The sequence below is a fragment of the Dermacentor variabilis genome, unplaced genomic scaffold (genome assembly GCF_050947875.1).
Source record: "Dermacentor variabilis isolate Ectoservices unplaced genomic scaffold, ASM5094787v1 scaffold_13, whole genome shotgun sequence".
NCBI classification, from domain to species: Eukaryota; Metazoa; Arthropoda; class Arachnida; order Ixodida; family Ixodidae; genus Dermacentor; species Dermacentor variabilis.
The window spans coordinates 37,337,529-37,357,535 of record NW_027460291.1 but is presented as its reverse complement, the minus strand read 5'-3'; positions in this window follow the sequence as shown (position 1 = coordinate 37,357,535).

Below are 20,007 nucleotides of genomic sequence, written 5' to 3'. Positions count from 1 at the left end.
GTGAGCATGCATTGCAATTGGTCCCCTGAGTTACTAAGCAAGGCAATATCATCAGAGAATCGCAAGTTACTAAGGTATTCTCCATTAACTTTTATCCCCAATTCTTCCCAATCCAGGTCTCTGAATACCTCCTGTAAACACGCTGTGAATAGCATTGGAGATATCGTATCTCCCTGCCTGACGCCTTTCTGTATTGGGATTTTGTTGCTTGCTTTATGGAGGACTACGGTGTCTGTGGAGCCGCTATAGATATCTTCCAGTATTTTTACATATGGCTCATCTACACCCTGATTCCGTAATGCCTCCATGACTGCTGAGGTTTCGACTGAATCAAACGCTTTCTCGTAATCAATGAAAGCTATATATAAGGGTTGGTTATATTCTGCACATTTCTCTATCACTTGATTGATAGTGTGAATATGGTCTATTGTTGAGTAGCCTTTACGGAATCCTGCCTGGTCCTTTGGTTGACAGAAGTCTAAGGTGTTCCTGATTCTATTTGCAATTACCTTAGTAAATACTTTGTAGGCAATGGACAGTAAGCTGATCGGTCTATAATTTTTCAAGTCTTTGGCGTCCCCTTTCTTATGGATTAGGATTATGTTAGCGTTCTTCCAAGATTGCGGTACGCTCGAGGTCATGAGGCATTGCGTATACAGGGTGGCCAGTTTCTCTAGAACAATCTGTCCACCATCCTTCAACAAATCTGCTGTTACCTGATCCTCCCCAGCTGCCCTCCCCCTTTGCATATCTCCTAAGGCTTTCTTTACTTCTTCCGGCGTTACCTTTGGGATTTCGAATTCCTCTAGACTATTTTCTCTTCCATTATCGTCGTGGATGCCACTGGTACTGTATAAATCTCTATAGAACTCCTCAGCCACTTGAACTATCTCATCCATATTAGTAATGATATTGCCGGCTTTGTCTCTTAACGCATACGCTTGCAAATGAAGACATCAAAACTTTATGGAACACACCCAGCTTAAAGCATACACGCCTACACCGACTGGACCCATCCCTTCGACTTCGACCCCCATCTGGACTCTCTCGACTCGAAACAGCAGTACTTTGCCGACTGTGGCTTGGTGTCGCCTACACAAGATCCTTCGCCTTCCGAGTCGGTATGGACGACAGCGCGGCTTGCAGACACTGCGGCGGCGAAGAGACTATCGAACACGTGCTTTGCCACTGTCCTCGATACAGCGCGCACCGGCTGTCACTAGCGACCGCGTTGGCACGCCTTGACGACAGGCCACTTTCAGAACAGTCAGTTTTGGAATGCCGACGTGAACTGTCGTCGCAGCAAAAGTCGGTCAAGGCTCTGTTGACTTTTCTACGTGACAGTGGCCTATTAGAAAGACTATAATGACCCCATTTCGTCCCTTCTCATATTTTTTCTCATGCTTTTATTTTTATCACGCTCTTCTTTCCGTCTTTACTTCCCCTTTGCCTTCCCCTAGTGCAGGGTAGCAAACCGGACGTTTTAAGTCTGCTTAACCTCCCTGCCTTCCTCTCATTTGCATCTCTCTCTCTCTACAAAAAACTTGAAACCTATTTTGTGATTAAAATAAAGCCTATAAACTATTGCGAAAATGAGCACATGTGCTACACTATCAAGCGGAGGGTTGAAAATTGAAAAAGAAGAATTGAAGAACACGTGGTGTTACCTTACATCCATGGGTTGTCACATAGGGTAAAAAAGACAGCCCAACGCTATGATGTTCAAGTACTGTTCCCCACTCCGCAAAAACTAAAAGGCATGTGCAAGAGTGTGAACGCAGGATCCAAAGAGGGCAATCCAAATGCTACGGTCTGTCAGACTAAGCACGTGAAAAAGTACGTGGAGTGGGCTACTTCAGTGGTTTACCAAATCCCATTAGATTGCGGGAAAGTGTACATTGGGCAAACTGCACGATGTCTAAATGATAGGTTACGGGAGCACAAATACACGTGCCAGCTTCTGACAGCACCTAGCAACTTGGCTGCATACTGCAAACAATGCAAATGCTCTCCGCTACTAGAAAGCACCAAAGTCGTTGGCACATCAAAAACAAAAAGGGAGCGATAAATATGCATGGGAGGCGCTTGCGATAGCTCAAGAAAAAGAGATGTGCGTAAGCACTCCGTCCATCGCGCTTATCGAAGCTGAGGTCGAGTTTGCCAGGGCAAGCGGGTGCAAGTGAACGATGTTTGCCTGACCCAAAGTATGATCACATGTCGTCACCTTGTCATATCTTCTTATATCTTCCCTCCCCCTGCGCCATATCTCCTTGTATATAACTGCGTTCTTTAACACTATTAAACAGTTGTTAGTTTGCGCTACGTACGTCCACGTCCTGTCCTTCACTTAAAATCGTCAGTGTAACACTAAGTGCAATATAATCATGAATCTTCTTTGTGGGTTGTCTTGGGTGTTCGCGCTGAATTTTTTTCACCTTAAAAACACAAAGACCAAGAAATGCATAGCCTTCGATTTTCCTCATAACAATCACAAGCGGCCAAGGCCGCTGTCAAGACCTCTGGAAGCAGCTCCTAGGAACTTTATGGCGGTATGATAGGGTGATACCGCAAGTTTAAGCGCAAGTTTTCAGCGCAAGTTTTACAAGCGCCCGCGTTAGTTACAGTGCACTTGCCACATTACCATGGCCCCTCACCAGGTCAGGCAATTTTGAGCTGAAAAGCGCTCTGTATACAATGCGCGTTAGTGATCGTGTCTGCTAAGTATTACATCGCTTCGCGCCGCGGAAAAAGCTGAAATTTCTAACCAAATGCCGTTTGCCCTACCCCTCGCGGGCGCTGCTCTCCCAGCTGGAGAGTCGACACATATCGCACAAGTACGCCTACGTACATTGCGATGCTGTGACGTCACTCATAGTGACACGTGATTTGAAAAATTATTCAAGGCAACGTTGGTTATTTGTGTAACTGTTGCTTCAATAAAAATGTTGCTTCAAATGTTGCTTCAATAGTACATAACCAAAACTTGATATGGAGCATGGTGAGAGGCACTTTAAGGGCCTATCCACATTTTAGAAAGTATGAATTTAATTCCTTGTACATATGGTTTCGTTTAACCGCGACGTATAGTGGATAAAGGTCTTAGGACTGTCGTCAGCTACCATACAGATTGAAAATAAAGCAAACTGACTTTCGACCAAGGCACTTCGGACCCTGAAAATATTAAATCTCAAATATCGGAGTATTCTGAACAAGACCACTCATTTGGAGGCTGTTCTGCTCTTGCACGACCCAGATATATCCGTCTTGACTGAGACTTGGCTTAATGACACTGTGTTTGACAGTGACAGAATGAATAACTGGGCTAGTTGGCTTACTTGCACCATGAAACTGTAAAAGCGCACAAATACGAGAACGAAGACAGTGGAAAGGACGAGGTGCCTCGTCCTGTCCACTCTCTTCGTTCTCGTTCTTGTGCTCTTTTACAGTTTCAAGATGCAAGTTTGACAGTGAGTTCGTTCTCACTGGCTACAGCTCGTATCGAAAAGACCGTTAGGTTAGAGGTGGGAGTGTTAGCATACTTTTTAAATCATCCTTGTGAATTTTTTAATGCCTGAAACACCCCATGTAGAGTGTACTTTTTGTACAGCTTACTATGCAAATGTTAGATATCTTATTGCGGCAATATACAGAGCTCCTAATTCTACCATTTCTGTATTTGACGAGCTGACAGAATAATTGTATACGAGGTTAATACTCGGTAATCGTATTATATTATCAGATATTAATTTGCCTAATATAGACTAGGCAACGTTCTCACTTAAAAAACATGACCCTCTAGCGGAAGCTATGCTGGACATTGCTTTTGCCTTTAAGTTATTGCAAATTGTGGAACAAAGCACATGAATTCAAGGCAGTTCTCAATCAATGCTTGACTTTTTTTTGTCAGCGGATCAATTAGTGCCACAACCAATTGCGAGTTGGTACCTGGCATATCGCATCACAAGGCTGTACTGCTAACTGTTGCAGACGCCGTGTTAGATAAGAAATCTAAATGTTCATGTTACCCAAACTTCTGTCGAGCCGATGGTGTATCAATTATTGACATACTTTCGCTTAACTTCGACGACTTTTCAAGAAGCACAGAAGATGTAGTTTCGCTGTGGGGCATGTTTAAAAAATTGCTAAAGAGTGCATTGATCGACTTGTCCCGTTGTTGATTAAAAAGAAATGTGGCAATAACCCCTGGATCTCCCGCGATACATTGCGGCTCCTAAGGGAACTAAAGCGTCTAAAGAAAAAAATTTAAATCAAAAACGGGTAGTCGGTAAAACAAAAGATCAGCGACACTTCCTCTCAGCTTAAAACTCAAGTATGTGCAGATAAAGAACGCTACTATGGTGAATCACTACCAAGTTTCATAACCACGGCTTCAAAAAAGATTTTGGCTTTCTATTTCTCTTACCTCCTAGGAATGTGTTGTATTTCATGTTGATGGTAAGGCAGTTCACGAAAGCAAAGAAATAGCAAATGCGCTTAACAAACACCTCCGCCTTACTTCCGTCTTACTCCGTCTTTACTATTGATAATGATGTAATGCCACCTTTCGAAATATTTTTGCCGCCTATACCCGATGTTCAAATAAGCGACCCAGGTATACACACATGCTTTTAAATCTGAACATTAAAACATCGTCTGGTCCGCACAACATTCCAAACACATTGTTAAAACGTTATGTAGAATACCTACAACCTGGAGAGACGTATAGACGAACGTTTCTCCAAAGTAAAGGACCAAGGCGACGGAAAAAGAGGACCGTGGAGGGCATTCAAGGAGGTCGAAAGTGTTCTGGTCCAAGGCCTTCGTGCGGGTGTGCTCAAGTGGTTGCCTGGGGTCATCGAAGTAAGGTGCAGTGCCGTTACGTACATTGTGCGTGTAGGACCCTGGAATAGGCTTATGCATGTGGACAGATCACGTCCGCGGTATTTTAAAGGTGACGAACAAATGACGAACAGTGAGCCTCCTTGTGTGGTGCCCAGTTCGATTTCCAACCCTGTGCCGGAGGCGTCTGCTACGAGGCCTGCTGCAGCACCACCGGATCCACCCGAAGACTTCTTTGGGACAGCGGAATACCAGTCTACACCAAAGGTCCGCACCGCTGTCTCGTCTTCGAGAATCTGCATCCTCTCTAGGGGCACAGGCTCTTCGACACTGCGCTCGTGCAAGGAAACCTCCCGGTTGGTGCAGGTCATAAGCATAGTAGGAAGGAGTGTGGTGGTCATGCGAAGCGCGTGTGACGTCATACACATAGCGCATCGCTCACCGTTATATAAGCGCTGGGAGCAGGGCGCTCCGTGTTCTTTTTGCCTCGGCACTGACGTGCTAATACATCGTTACGTTGGTCGTCATCTTGGCTCTGCCTCGTCGATCACGGCTACAACAATTTCTACACTTGAATTAAAATATAGCATTTTATTTGCCCAACGCTTTCTTTGGCTTCATTATCTGTTTTCTTCAAATGAAAGACAGCATAGCTGGCGCGTCTTTAACCAGTTTTCTTCAGCTGCTCATTCTGCTTATAACAACAGCAGGCTTCCTGCCCAGTAAATTGTGAAATTATTCATGCTTGAACTATAGGCAGTGTAGAGTCCTTGTAAGATTCAAGAGAAGCCATGAAGTGTTTGTTCTAAAACCGTTGCTATGGTGGTTAGAACACGATATAATACACGCAAGCGAAAATGCATTTCTGATAAGAATGTGCTTCAGACCTGTGAGTGAGTGAGTGAGTGAGTGAGTGAGTGAGTGAGTGAGTGAGTGAGTGAGTGAGTGAGTGAGGGAGTGAGTGAGGGAGTGAGTGAGGGAGTGAGGGAGTGAGTGAGTGAGCAAGCGAGCGAGTGAGTAAATGAGTGAGAGGTGTAGTTGAGCGGTTTTAAGGGCCAGCGGCGATACGAGCGGGCGAGCGGAGACAGCAGCGAAGCACCGCATGAAAGGTAGTGTTAGCTCAGCAATCCCTCGCTCGGACGAGCAGTGTAGAGCGATGTAAAACTCCTAAATGATCTAAAAGTAACGACATCTCCTCCTCCTCCTATGCCGGCGCTCCATTTCTCGGGCGCCGACAGTGGCGGCACCTAGGCCGGGTACAGCCAACAGACGCTCCCAACATGTGCCCCCTTTGGCGCGCAGTGCACTGCGGAGCCGGAAGGATTCGTTTGTTGTTTTTATGACAGGAGAGGTTCGTAAACGAGTTACTCCAATAACTGCCGGGATCCACGTTGCACTGCTTTATCGAAGCCCCTTCCACTGCGATCACTTCGATTGCGATGCCAACGGTGGAGGTGATGTGCGCAAGCGAGCTAACGGAGTGTTTTTTTTTTCTCGAACGGCGCCATTTGGCCAGCTTCATTTGAACTTCAACGCCGCCAAGAGCAATTGGAACAACATGCGTTTTGTATGTGGAAATTTACCTGTTATTCTTTCAGAGAGAGACGCGTGGTCCAGGCTTTATATGAACCGACGCTGGTGTACTACTTCCATAATATGTTCTGTAGAAAGCGTGTTTGCTTGTACTACAAAAAGCCTTGTTAATGCATCTAGCCTTAATTTCTAGATGTCATAGTTTCGAAGGATAAGGCTTTTAAAGTGGCCTTCGGTAAAGTTATCCTAATATGAATAAACTAAGATTTGGTATGGCACAACTGCTTGATAAATGATACAAGGCACGGAGGAAAAATATACACCGTGACATTTCACAAATGATTTCGAAAATAAGAACTTCTGATATGTCAGGCCGCCGTGTGCGTGGCCATAAGAATTTATCAACGTCGAACGTTGAAAATGGTCTGGGTCATTGCGCGCCCCTTCGTTAGAGGTTTATTTTACCTTACCTATCCGCGTTAAAAATGTTTCAGACAGCTTATATTGGGTTCAAATATGTCGTGCAAATCTTTTTTCGGCGGTGTTTAGCGGATATTTGCATTCTGATTTATTATGCGCGCCGATAGGGCGTACTCAAGATATAGCTGCTTGTGCCTAGGCACAGCAACTGGCGACTTTGGTAAGAAACACGCAAATACAAATACATGCGGCAATGCGCGCTACGTAAAAGCTAGACCTGCACCGCGAGTAGCATGAACAGCGGAGACTGAAACGACGAGAACCGCCGTTTTAGTCTCGAGTTCGTCAACGGAGTCCAACTCAAAGAAGCAAACAAAAAGATACATCTAGCAATACGCGTCACTTCAGTAGGCAATACGCATGACTGAGTGGAGGGGCCGAACGAACATATCAAGCGCAACTTTCGTGTCTGAGCCCAGGAATGGTTTCAACTACAACGAAACGTGTGCGCCAAGCAATCTGCGCAAGATCGTAAGAAAGCCTGACGAACCAGAAGCGTGAACGGCGAGGCTCAGACAAGATGAAGCACGGCTTTCCCTAGCAGCGACTTAACATTTCCAACTACAACCATGCCGAACATTATTTAGTGCGAGGAAAGGCTGCAGACACTCGCGCTTCTCACTAAATCGCCCGAAAAATACCAGTGACTTCTGATGAACGGCCACTTTCCTCAGAAAGGCGCGGGTCCCGCGCATTTTCAGTTTGCCCGGCTGATCCTGTGCAGTCAAATCTCTCGGCGAGCCGCATTGCTTCTTCCGGATGGAGCCCTCCGAGGAGCCGTTCGTTATATTAAGAACCAACCGGCTAATCGGTGGGCAATATTCTGCGATTCGAAGGCGGCCTTACAATGACTTCTGTCATCTCTTCGTCGCGGGTGCTGTGAACAACTCGTGTCGGAGATACGAGAAAAGCACCATCACATGATCGCGAAAGGGCACGACGTCGTCCTTCAGTGGCTGCCTTGCCATTGCGGTATCTCCGGCAACGACCTCGCTGACGAAGCTGCTAGGAAAGCACACGAAGGAGCAACCCTTGTTTCTGTACCTTTATCGCGGACTGACTGCAGCTCAACACTTAAGCAAGCTAGCGCACCGTATAACAATGGAGAAGTGACACACACCTGAATTCACCCAACATCGATTGCATTCCCTCGATCCATCTATGCAACTGCGGCTGTTATAGGGCTTCCACGTAATGAGGAAACAATGCTGTGCCGCTTACGCTTGGGCGTCGCATTCACCAGTGCATATACGTTTTTCATTGGAATGGCTGATAGCGCCGAGTGCAATGCCTGCGGTGTCGCAAAAACTATAGAACATCTACTGTTCTACTGCCTACCTTTTGAAGATGAAACACATGACTTCTGCATAGCTCTCAATCAGTTAGATAGAAAACCGTTCAGCTTGAACAAGATCTTGGGACTATGGCCTCACATATCGCAGCTACAAAAGGCCACAAAAGCGCTGCCGCGATATTTGAAAGCTACCGGATTGAGTCAGCGTCTGTGATCTGGACTGAGTGACCGAACGATATTCCCAATGGACTTTCTCTTCTTCTTTTAATATTTCCATCCGCTTTTCCCTTTCCCCAGTGTAAGGTAGCCAACAGGGGCTGAGTTCTGGTTAACCTCCCTACCTTTCATTTATCATTTGCTCTCTCTCTCTCTCTTTCTCTCCGGATGGAGTAAGGAAAGTCGTTTCCCCTGGCCTCCTCGGTTGTTGCACCGATAAGCACAACACAGGCTAGGCAACGCCGCAATACGTAAACAGTGCCAGCGCTAGCGAAATGCTTCCTGCCAAAACTCCGCCTCCAGAAACCAACCGAAGCGCGATTTCCATACTGTTACGTTTCGCCTACAACGCGCGGTATAGCCGGCGCGGATGCAACGGACGCCGGGGCTTCGTTCAAAGCGGCGGACATTTTGGCCCGTTCGGCGCCGCTGCTACGCCTCCCCGCCAAGCGCGTCCAGGCATGTTCCAATGCCACGTGTCTTCAAGCGCGTGTGTGTGTGTGTGTGCATGTTGGTGCCCACGCTTGTCGAAGCGCGGCAGCCGGGGAGAGGAGCTCCCCCAACTGTGAAGCGAGGAGGTCTGACCGGCGCCGGCCGGGCGGATGCGTCACCTACTCGTCTCAACGTGCCCGAGCGGCCCATCACGTGCCCCTCTGACGAGCGTTCCTTCTTGCCCTCAACTGCGAGAGTATAAAAGCAGCTGCCCCCGGACGCCAAGAGAGGCTCCGATTTCTTCTGTTGAGTTACGTGTTCTCCCGTCTCTCCACTTCGGTCGACCTGACCGCCCGCTCTTATGCGATGATAGAATAAACAAGTTGTTCTGTTAGCAGTCGACTCATGCTTTGCTCGGACCTTCGGATGCTTCCAGTTGTGCCCCAGGCCGCCAGGCCAACGCTACCCTTGGGGCTTGCAACCCAGATGCAACAACGGGTGTCAGCGCTGAGATTCCAACAACTGTCTGCCAGCGGTGAGATCGCGACAACGGAGGCCAGCAGCGAAGATATGCAGTGGACTGTATGCTGAGCAGCTCAACGACCATCCGGGAGCAGTGCAACGAGCCCTGTGTGATGACTGGTTGCCTGCAGCGGAACGACTGCGCTGAATTCTTGGCTGCGAGGTTTGGTGAGTGCGGGACTTTCTTCTTCTGAGTTTTGCCAGGCTTTTGTTAGTGTCAGAAACAGAGCTGGTAATTGTGGTTGTCGTTGCTGCCGGGTTAGTTTGCGGCAAGACAATAGTAGGCAGTAGAGAAAGCAGCATACAGAGCAGCCATGGATTTGAAGTCGTTGCGCAAACCGAAATTGCTGGAGCTTGCAAGAGAGTTGGGTCTGGATGTCTCGGACAAACTCAGAAAACCAGAACTGCTAAGGGCTATTTTTGAGTTAGAGGCTGAGGATGACGAGCTGTCGGAATGCCTTGAGACTATTGAGGAGAGGGCAAAAAGACAGGAGCGCGAACTTAAAGAGCAAAAAGAGAAACAGGAGCGCGAACTTAAAGAACAGAAAGAGAAACAGGAGCGCGAACTTAAAGAACAGAAAGATGAGCGCGAACGAAAAGAACAAAAAGAAAAAGAAGAGCGCGAACACGCTTTGGAAATGACGCGTCTCGAGGTAGAGATGGAACGGGCTCGTAATGGAAGTCAGGCACACGGTGCAGGAGAACGAGTATTGTTCAAAATGACTGACCTGATGCGGCCGTTTAAGCTTGGAGAGGACATTGGTTTGTTCCTGGTTAACTTTGAGCGAACGTGCGAGAAGCAGGGGTTCTCTCGGGAAACGTGGCCACAGCGCTTGCTCACTTTGTTACCCGGCGAGGCGGCCGACGTAGTCGCTCGCTTGAAGAGAGAGGAGGCAGAGGATTTCGACAAAGTGAAATCGAGTCTGCTAAAAAAGTACAGGCTGTCAGCGGAGGCGTTCCGTCGCAAGTTTCGGGAAAATGAGAAAGGCAGAAGTGAGTCATATACAGAGTTTGCCTACGGGCTTATGTCAAACATGCAGGAGTGGCTCAAAGAAGAGAAAGCGTTTGGTGACCACGAGAAAGTTCTGCAGTGTTTCGGGCTGGAACAGTTTTATAGTCGGTTACCTGAGAACGTGCGGTACTGCGTCTTGGATAGGCCAGACGTTTGTACGGTGGCTAAAGCCGCCGAGCTAGCCGAGGAGTTTGTGACGCGTCGGGCTCGCGGAGCTAAGGACGGTCAAAAGGGTGAATTTGGCTCCAAGTTTGAGAGGCCAAAGTTCACAGCCATGAGAGCAAGGGGCGACACACGTAGTGCGGATGCGAGTGAAAGCAGTCCGACCGAACGTAAGGAGACGGCGGCAGCCGAAGCCGAACGCAGAAAGCGGTTCGAGACGAGGCAAGCGCGCGTGTGTTATACGTGCCAGAAGCCGGGTCACTTTTCGGCGCAGTGTCCGGAAACAAAAACAAAAGTCGTGTTTTTGTCATTATGCAGCACTGACGAGAACATGAAGCTTCTCGAGCCTTACATGCGAGACCTCCTCGTGAACGGGAAAGAGTGCCGAGTGCTTCGCGATTCCGCAGCTACGATGGATGTAGTTCACCCCTCCTACGTAGAACCCGATATGTTCACGGGCGAGTGCGCATGGATCAAGCAAGACGTGGAAGCTCATAGCGTGTGTCTGCCCGTAGCCAAAGTGCTTATTGAAGGACCTTTCGGAGCGCTTGAGACGGAGGCCGCAGTGTTATCTATGCTGCCCCCCCAGTACCCGTACCTATTTTCGAACAGGTCCGATCACCTCCTGCGCGAGAAGGGGCTTTTGTTTGGGGAGGCTAGCGTTCAGGCCTTAGCCAGATCGAAGGTTCGGGAGCTCGCTGCAAAGGCGGTAGTTGCGGGGCCGACGTTGTCGAACAATGAGAAAGGGTCAGAGGCGCAGCAAGCTGATATTCAGAGCACGCCCGAATTGAATAAAATTGAGCCTGTAGCGTTAAAGGCATCAGATACTGGAGAGGAAATTCCCGATGCGGGAAAGTTAGAAGAGCTATCTGCAGATTTGCTCATCGCGCCTACGTCAGACGAACTTAATAGGTTGCTAAAAGTCAGCCGGTCGGCTTTGATAGCCGAGCAAAAGAAGGATGGCAGCCTAGAAAACATACGCTGCATTGTCAAGGAAGGTATCGCCAAGAAAAATGCTCGCTTTGTGGAAAGAGGTGGGGTCCTGTACCGGAAGTATCTAGACCGCAGGGGAGTGGAGTTCGATCAGCTGATCGTTCCTCAGTGCTACCGTCAGGATCTGTTGCGCTTGTCGCATGGGGGTTCGTGGTCCGGACACCTAGGAGTTAAGAAAACTAGGGACCGTCTCTTGCAAGAGTACTATTGGCCAGGGTGTTTTCGGGACGCAGACCAATTTGTGAGGACATGTGACACCTGTCAGCGGGTGGGCAAACCCGGGGACAAATCGAGGGCGCCGTTGAGATTGGTACCTATCATTACAGAGCCTTTAAGACGGCTCGTTATTGATACAGTGGGACATCTGCCGGTAACATCCACGGGGTACAGACACATTTTGACTGTGATCTGCCCAGCGACAAAGTTCCCTGAAGCAGTGCCGCTTAAAGAACTCAGCTCAGTTGAGATAGTCAATGCACTACTGTCTATATTTGCGCGAGTTGGTTTTCCTGCGGAAATCCAATCAGATCAGGGCACAGTGTTTACTAGCGCTTTGACGACAACTGTTCTCGAAAGGTGTGGGGTAAAGCTGTTACACAGCTCAGTGTACCACCCACAGTCGAATTTCGTTGAGAAGCTCCACTCCGTCATGAAGCGCGTGTTGGGAGCATTGTGGTTTGCACAACAAACTGACTGGGAGCTGTGTCTGCCTGGGTTGATGTTTGCATTGAGGACCGCGCCGCATGCGGCTACGGGGTTTTCGCCAGCTGAGCTAGTGTACGGCCGCTCGCTGCGATCTCCGCTTCGCATGCTTCGAGACGGATCACTGCCCTCTCCAATGGCTGCAGAACATCTCTTCCACAAATGGCCGCCTCCTGCGCTGGAGCCTCGCTTTGCAACAATATTCCTTCGAGGTGCGTTACAAAAAGGGGAGTCTCAACGGTAACGCCGATGGCTTAAGTCGAAGCCCCTAACGTAGGAATGAGCCTCAAAGTTGATTGTTACTGATGTTTTTCTTCCTGAGGCAGGATTTTTAACATATTGCTTTTGTTTAGTGTTTCAAAGTGATGACGTGCTTTCTAGTGCAATTTTCCAATTTGTGGACGCGTTCTGAGTGGTGCTAGACTACTTTAAGGAACTAGGCAGTGGTATAAAAGGGGAAAGAGCCTGGCAGGGCTTAGTGAGGGTTGTGCCGTGCTTGCTGACTGAGCGGTTGAGTTTCGGCGTAGTTCTAACGCTAGCTGAGAACGAGAAACAAAAATGGCAACTCTCCCGAAGTCACTTTGCAGTGTCCTGTGTGAACCTGAACGTGAGAACGAGGCCTTCTCGGTGCGCTGCGCTCAAGAAACGCCGAGGGACGACCGACTTCGGTTGCGAGCATCGTCGAGCGACATCCCTCCGGACAGCGGATGCAGTCCCCTGACCATCGGGATCTCCTTCCCCCGGCGGGGCGGTCTGTTACGTTTCGCCTACAACGCGCGGTATAGCCGGCGCGGATGCAACGGACGCCGGGGCTTCGTTCAAAGCGGCGGACATTTTGGCCCGTTCGGCGCCGCTGCTACGCCTCCCCGCCAAGCGCGTCCAGGCATGTTCCAATGCCACGTGTCTTCAAGCGCGCGTGTGTGTGTGTGTGCATGTTGGTGCCCACGCTTGTCGAAGCGCGGCAGCCGGGGAGAGGAGCTCCCCCAACTGTGAAGCGAGGAGGTCTGAGCGGCGCCGGCCCGGCGGATGCGTCACCTACTCATCTCAACGTGCCCGAGCGGCGCATCACGTGCCCCTCTGACGAGGCGTTCCTTCTTGCCCTCAACTGCGAGAGTATAAAAGCAGCTGCCCCCGGACGCCAAGAGAGGCTCCGATTTCTTCTGTTGAGTTACGTGCTCTCCCGTCTCTCCACTTCGGTCGACCTGACCGCCCGCTCTTATGCGATGATAGAATAAACAAGTTGTTCTGTTAGCAGTCGACTCATGCTTTGCTCGGACCTTCGGATGCTTCCAGTTGTGCCCCAGGCCGCCAGGCCAACGCTACCCTTGGGGCTTGCAACCCAGATGCAACAACGGGTGTCAGCGCTGAGATTCCAACAATACCTGGGAATGGCGCCGGTGTCCGCTACGGACCGAAAAAGCGCGCGCGCACGCGACCATGACTCTTCGACCAATAGGGGGGTCAACTCTCCGGAGGCGCGTCAGGCGACAGAAAAAGCGCCAAAGTTCAGAAGAAGTCGTTACTTTTTTATTTAGGACTTTTAGAGCGATACAGGGTGCCTCGATGTAGCGCGCTTCCTTACAGGGTGGCAACACCTTTAGGCCTGCGCCGCGCCGCCGTTTTGCTCCGCGGTCGCCATATTGGGGCAAGTCGCTTGCTGCGCCCCTTCCTTCCAGCGTTGATAAAGCAGCATTGTTGGGGAGTTTGCAAAGCTGGGGCCCTATAACGTAAAACTACTACAATATGTTTTTATTCCAATCTCCTAACGTCAAACATGCGTAACCACCGACGCAAGCATCGGGCGGTCACACGCAGCGTTGTCTGAACAGACTAATCAAACACTGTCCTTTTTATAGGAGGTCACACGAATAGCATTGCGTACACTGAGTGGTTTTTCTTATCTAACTGGCTGACAAGAGGTGAGGAACACGCTCAAGTTGAGAAGGATTCGATGGGGCCGGGCCACTGCACTGAAAATCGATAACCGGAGGAAGAGGGTGGTGCCCGCGTGTGCGAATGGTCCGCTTTCCCTTACTTAGCTTGCGGTGGCTGGTCGAAAATCGCGACGCCATGCAACGGTAGTTTAGGAATGACGCTAAAACGGATCCTCAGCAAAGAAGAGTTGACGGAACTAGGTCGTAAACGTGCCGAACGAGCTCGAAAATGTTGCACGTCCCCGCAAAAGGCTTTATTATACGCAAATAAACCCATCCTCTCCGGCAGGTACGAGCAGCCAGTGCCTGAGCGATCGGCGGCAGCCATCTTTTATTCCTTTCAGAAAGGGGCTTCTGAATAGCCTGCGGCTATTCAGAAGAAAATTCAGTTTTGTTCGGCATATTAATGCATCGTTAACGCGTACACGTCACCTTGACGCGGTGTGTTGTTGCGGTTTTGTGACGTCGCGTGATAGGCAGGTGAAGTGGGTGCAGCCCGAAAACTTTTAACCGATTGCCGAGGGCTAATGGCGAAAAGGTGTCGAATCAGAATTAACAATTTTTCTTTTGTTCAGTCAAATCATGCATAATCAGTGTGTTCACGTCATAACAGACGGGGAGCTATCGCGGTTTTCGTGACGCCGCATGACAGGCAGGTGAAGTGGGGGCGGTTCCAAAAGGTTTTTGACCAATCGCGGAGGGCTGATTGCGGAATTGGAATAGAAAAGTTTCGAGTAGTTTCACGTTATAGCGCCCCTGCTGTGCGCCAGGCGCTGGTCGATTGAACTGTATTCAGTCGCAAAAACCAGCATGCCAGGGTGTTGTGTGCCGCTGTGTGCCGGGTAACAATGCTGCAGAGCTTGCTTTTGTTTGTTTGATCATTTTTAAAGTGGCCGGCACTCCACATAATCAGTTTTTCTCTGACACAAGATGCGACCACATTTATGTCGATTGATCCGAGCCAGCGCGACTATAATATAAATAATAATACTTGGGGTTTTACGTGCCAAAACCACTTTCTGATTATGAGGCACGCCGTAGTGGAGGACTCCGGAAATTTTGACCACCTGGGGTTCTTTAACGTGCACCTAAATCTAAGCACACGGGTGTTTTCGCATTTCGCCCCCATCGAAATGCGGCCGCCATGGCCGGGATTCGATCCCGCGACCTCGTGCTCAGCAGCCCAACACCATAGCCACTGAGCAACCACGGCGGGTTCAGCGCGACTATGTCGGGTTCCAGAATTTTATCGTTGTCTTTAGCATGTCATTTCGAAGTTTCCTTACCTGCTTTAAATTGAGCTCGGCCGAGAGCGGCGGGCATCCTGTTCATCGATGACAGCCGAGCATGTTTGCTGCTATCGCCACCGCAACGTTGTGCAGTTCTTAGCAGGCGCAAGCCAGCCTAATAACGTGTTTCATTTAGGAGCCTTTCGGTGCTTATACCGCACGCGTTGCATCGAATTTTCCGCCATCTGGAATAGACTGTGCGCTGGAATTTGGAGTAATTCATCGGATTCAGCATTCCAGTTGGCCAACGCGGACCTAGCTGCACAGTAGTAGCTTCCTCTGACATCTATGCATGCAAGCATACGCTATTTTATTTGTGTGCAAGATGCGCTTAGGATTCCGAGTAAGTGTGCAAGACCTTTATACACCTGCGCGAGCGCATGCTGAAAAAGAATATCGGCCGACGCTCCACTGCCCGTCGTATCTGCGCTCGCCCCGGCGGTCACGAAGGCAGTGGGCTTCTTCGATTTTCGACTTCTGGCTACCCGCGGGCTGCCAGAGCCAGCCAGAGCGTCTTTGTTTTTCTCGGGCTGCTCCGCCAACCGCGCGACGCACTTCCGCCGGGCGTTCGTTTTGCTCGGGCTGGACGGTTCTGGCTACCCGCGGGCTGCCAGAACCTGCCACACGGAGGAAGGAAACTAAGGAGAGGCCCTGACGTCACTCTTTGTGAAGCTAAAGTGAAGCCGGAAGTTGGCGTTGCTCAGGGCGTTGCTCCGCCTATCGGGCCAGCTCTCCTCTCTTGTTTACATTTCTCGCGAAACCACGCCGCGCTGCGCGCAACCGTGCTGCTCGGAGCCACTAAGCGATCGTTAGCACGTTAGCATTACTCCGCGAAAGAGGGCAACATTTCCCGCGAATATTCCTTCGTCCGTAGCCATCGCCGTGGCGCGGTACATAGCGTACAGCGTTGCATGCGCGTTCATTTCACGAACTTTAGTTCCTCCTGTCCCACCTGGCCACAGCAACATACGGTAGAGCACGGTCCAGATAACGCAGCGCAACAAAACACGGAGACCAACGAAAACCCGCCCGAACGGCGCCTTTGCCACGGTACGAAACCAACGCAGCTACACGTGTGAGCGCACAGCACAATAACCAAGCCGCCATTATGGCCCGAAAGGCGGGGCCACTACAGCAAAGAAATAAAAAAAACAGAAAAAAAGGAGAACCTACTACGTCATTTCCTTGACACTTTTCTCCTAGCGCGCGGAGGGGGTAGGGCCTCTCCTCAGCTTCCTTCCTCCATGACCTGCCAGGACGATTTCGGGCTGGCTGCTCTCTAGAAGTTCTCTGGTTAGCAGACGACTAAAAGAGGCGATGGGCGCTCGCCGCCATCTTTGCGGGGACTTCACAGATTGCAACGCGGGCGCTTGAGGAGTTAAATTTACCTCGCTCAGCCAAATGTCTGCGGTCGTCTTCGGATTTCCTTACTTCTAGGGTTATATTTTTAGGTGCTAACGCTCCGTTTCGCATCGCGAAGCGGTGTGATCCGAGCCGTGGTGAACCGTTTGAAGCTTTTGTGTGTGTGTGTGTGTGTGTGTGTGTGTGTGTGTGTGTGTGTGTGTGTGTGTGTGTGTGTGTGTGTGTGTGTGTGTGTGTGTGTGTGTGTGTGTGTGTGTGTGTGTGTGTGTGTGTGTGTGTGTGTGTGTGTGTGTGTGTGTGTGTGTGTGTGTGTGTGTGTCCTGATTGCTCCTTCGCGGCGGCGAACAGCGCGCCGCGCTCTCATGCGTGCATGTTATCTGCATCGTGTTCCACGCAAGTTGTAGACGCTCATTCACACATTGAGGTACATTTTGGATTCGTCTTTCTCTGGCGGCGTTCTTTTCACATATCTGGCGTATGTATATATCTCCTTTCTCTGCAGTTAGCGAAGGCATTGCCGCTAGCCCGTGTTCGCTCCGTCTCTCCGTCGTATGCTTAGGTGGCAGCCCGAAACCGATATGTGTTCGAACTGCAGGCGGTTGATCTAAGAATGCACTGATTGCACTCGGTGCATTAGACACACGTACGTTGGCTTATTGCTCTTATGATTGCGACCAATGTTGTTTTTCGTGTGAAACGTTTCACTGGTCACAGGTGACGTGCATTTTCATGCGCCAGCTCCTTAGGGTCAAAATGAGAAGCACCATCAGCCACAACAAACTTTCTGAAATCGAAGCCCATGCAGGTCGGCGCGAAATTTTATGCGTATGAGACGTACCCGATAACCTGCTTGTGATGTCTTGTGATGACAACACGCCAACTCATTAATGTCGCCGTTGGGCGACGTGATCGCTGCAAGCAGGGATCCTCCAGCTATCGTTTTCGCATATACAGTCACGATTTCACGTCTTGTCATCCGCCGCGTCGGAGGCCATCTGTTGCGCTGCGCAAGGCGAGGTTGGCACAGTACGCGTCCTGCGCCGAGTCGCGCGAAAGTGGTCGTATTGCTGAATGCAAGTATATATTTTCAAGCTGGCAACGCTTAAATGGGCCGACTACGCCGAGCACGCGCCGGCCTCGCCGGGCGCTGCCATGCTAGTAGCATGTTTACATTCGGCCAGCTGTACCGACGTTCGATTTTGCAAACTTCGGGCAGGTTCGGGTTGTCTTCGGATCCCAGCCCACGTGACTTCCTGTCAGAACCGGAACTAGCTGGCTGCCATCTGGCTGCCAGCGGGCTGCCAGAACTCCGAAAATCGAAGAGGCCCACTCCATCCTGTACGGCGGCGCGCTACATCGAGGCACCCTAGAGCGATGTAAAAACCCTTAATAATTTGAAAGTAGCGACACTCTCCTCCTCGCGGCGCTTTCCTCCTCGATTCTCCTCGCCCGCCGGTTGCGCGCGGCGCACTTTTTCTCCTGGGCTCCCGCGGACGCGCTACAGCATTCTATGGAGGCGTGTTATCTTGGGCCAGTTGCGCGCCCCAGTGGTGTTGAAAATTTTGAGAAATGCTCATGACAGCATCAGTAATGCTGAAGGCAACGTTTATGAAGACGTTGGTTCTTTTCCTCAAGCCGTATGAACGAGGCATACTGATGCAAAACAAGATTTGAGGTGACTTATATACTTCAGACAATTTTTCTGCCTCATGATGAGATGTTTTACTTTGTGCGTCTGGTTTATTATTGCTTGTGGCATATAGCTTGCTGTGGGGCTTATTAAGCGAAAGCCTCAGATCTCTATTTCAAGATCTACTTGTGACCTACAGAAAATATCACGTGACCGAAGGAAGGCCGGAAGCTGACCAAAGAACGTGCAGCATATGCACATGCTTACTGATTAGCAACGTTAAGTATTGATTGATCAGTCATTGGATTAACATGAATTAAGGCGTATTAAGGAGTATTAAGGTGTATTAAGGAGAATTAAGTTGGATTAAAGTCGATGAAAGTGGATTAGGGTGAACGAAGGTGGATTGAGGTGTATTAGGGAGGAAAATGGTGGATTAAGGTGGATTAAGGAGGATTGAGATGCATTACGAAGGAGTAGTGTGAATTAAGAGTGATGAAGGTGCATTAGGGCGGATGAAGGTTAAGGTGCATTAAGGAGGATTATGGAGGACTAGGGTGGATTAAAGTGAATGAAGGAGGCTTAGGGTGGATAAAAAGGATTAAGGTGCATTAGAGATAATTAGGGTGGTATAAAGTCGATGAAGGTGAATTAGGATGGATTAAAGTGAATGAAGGCTGATTAGGGGAGATTAAGGAGAATTAAGGAAGGTTAAGGTGGATTAAGGTCGATGAAGGTGGTTATGGCGAACTAAGATGGATTAACGTACATTAAGGAGGATTAAAGTCGATTGACGTGCACGAAGAATTAGTATGGATTAACGTTTATTACATTTTTATGCCGCATTTATGCTACGTACAAATTGCTGCAACAAAACGCTGGTGGGCAGGCCGGAAGAATGAAAAAAAATGCAGCATTAAAGGATGCTTTGCTCCGAGCAATAAGAAAGGCGCCTCACCGCGCAAACAACGCTGTTCTTTGTCGCAACACAGTTCTTTCGGCCAATGTTATGCAGCCACTGCTTCCTGCGCAAGCCGTCACGATTTCCTTGTGGTATCATAAAAACAGCATAATCATTTTCAGGCTTCTTGCTGCATTTATATGCGCAATAGCACGGCACAGCGCTACCACATAGAGCAGGAAACACCGCGTACAACATTCGCTATGCCGAGCTAAAGCGCCGAACCAGCAGAGCTAGGAGAAAAACGGCGCGAACGAAAGAGAAAAACGCAAGCAAAACGCAAGATCCGCGCGTTTCCAAGGGCAAAGGGAGACCAATCCTTGTGCAATAAACGGAGGCAAATTTTTCGGCCGCGAGGGGAACGCGCAAGGGCCGAGGAGTTCGCGCGGAGGCGGCAGAGTTCAAAGAGCGGCGGTACTTCGCACAACTTCTGCAGGCTTGGAGTGGCGCCTGTCATCGGCAAAAGATGCCGAGAGTGAGTGGGGCTATACTAATCCAGGTGCAACCAAATGAGGAAGGCCCACAAAGCTTCAAAAAGACACTCCTTCACCAGATCAAGAATTGGCCTCCGTGGTGCAGAATTCGGCCACCCTCTCCCAAATGGTTAACTCATTTACCCAATGGCCCTCAGTCCCCAGCAGCTGCG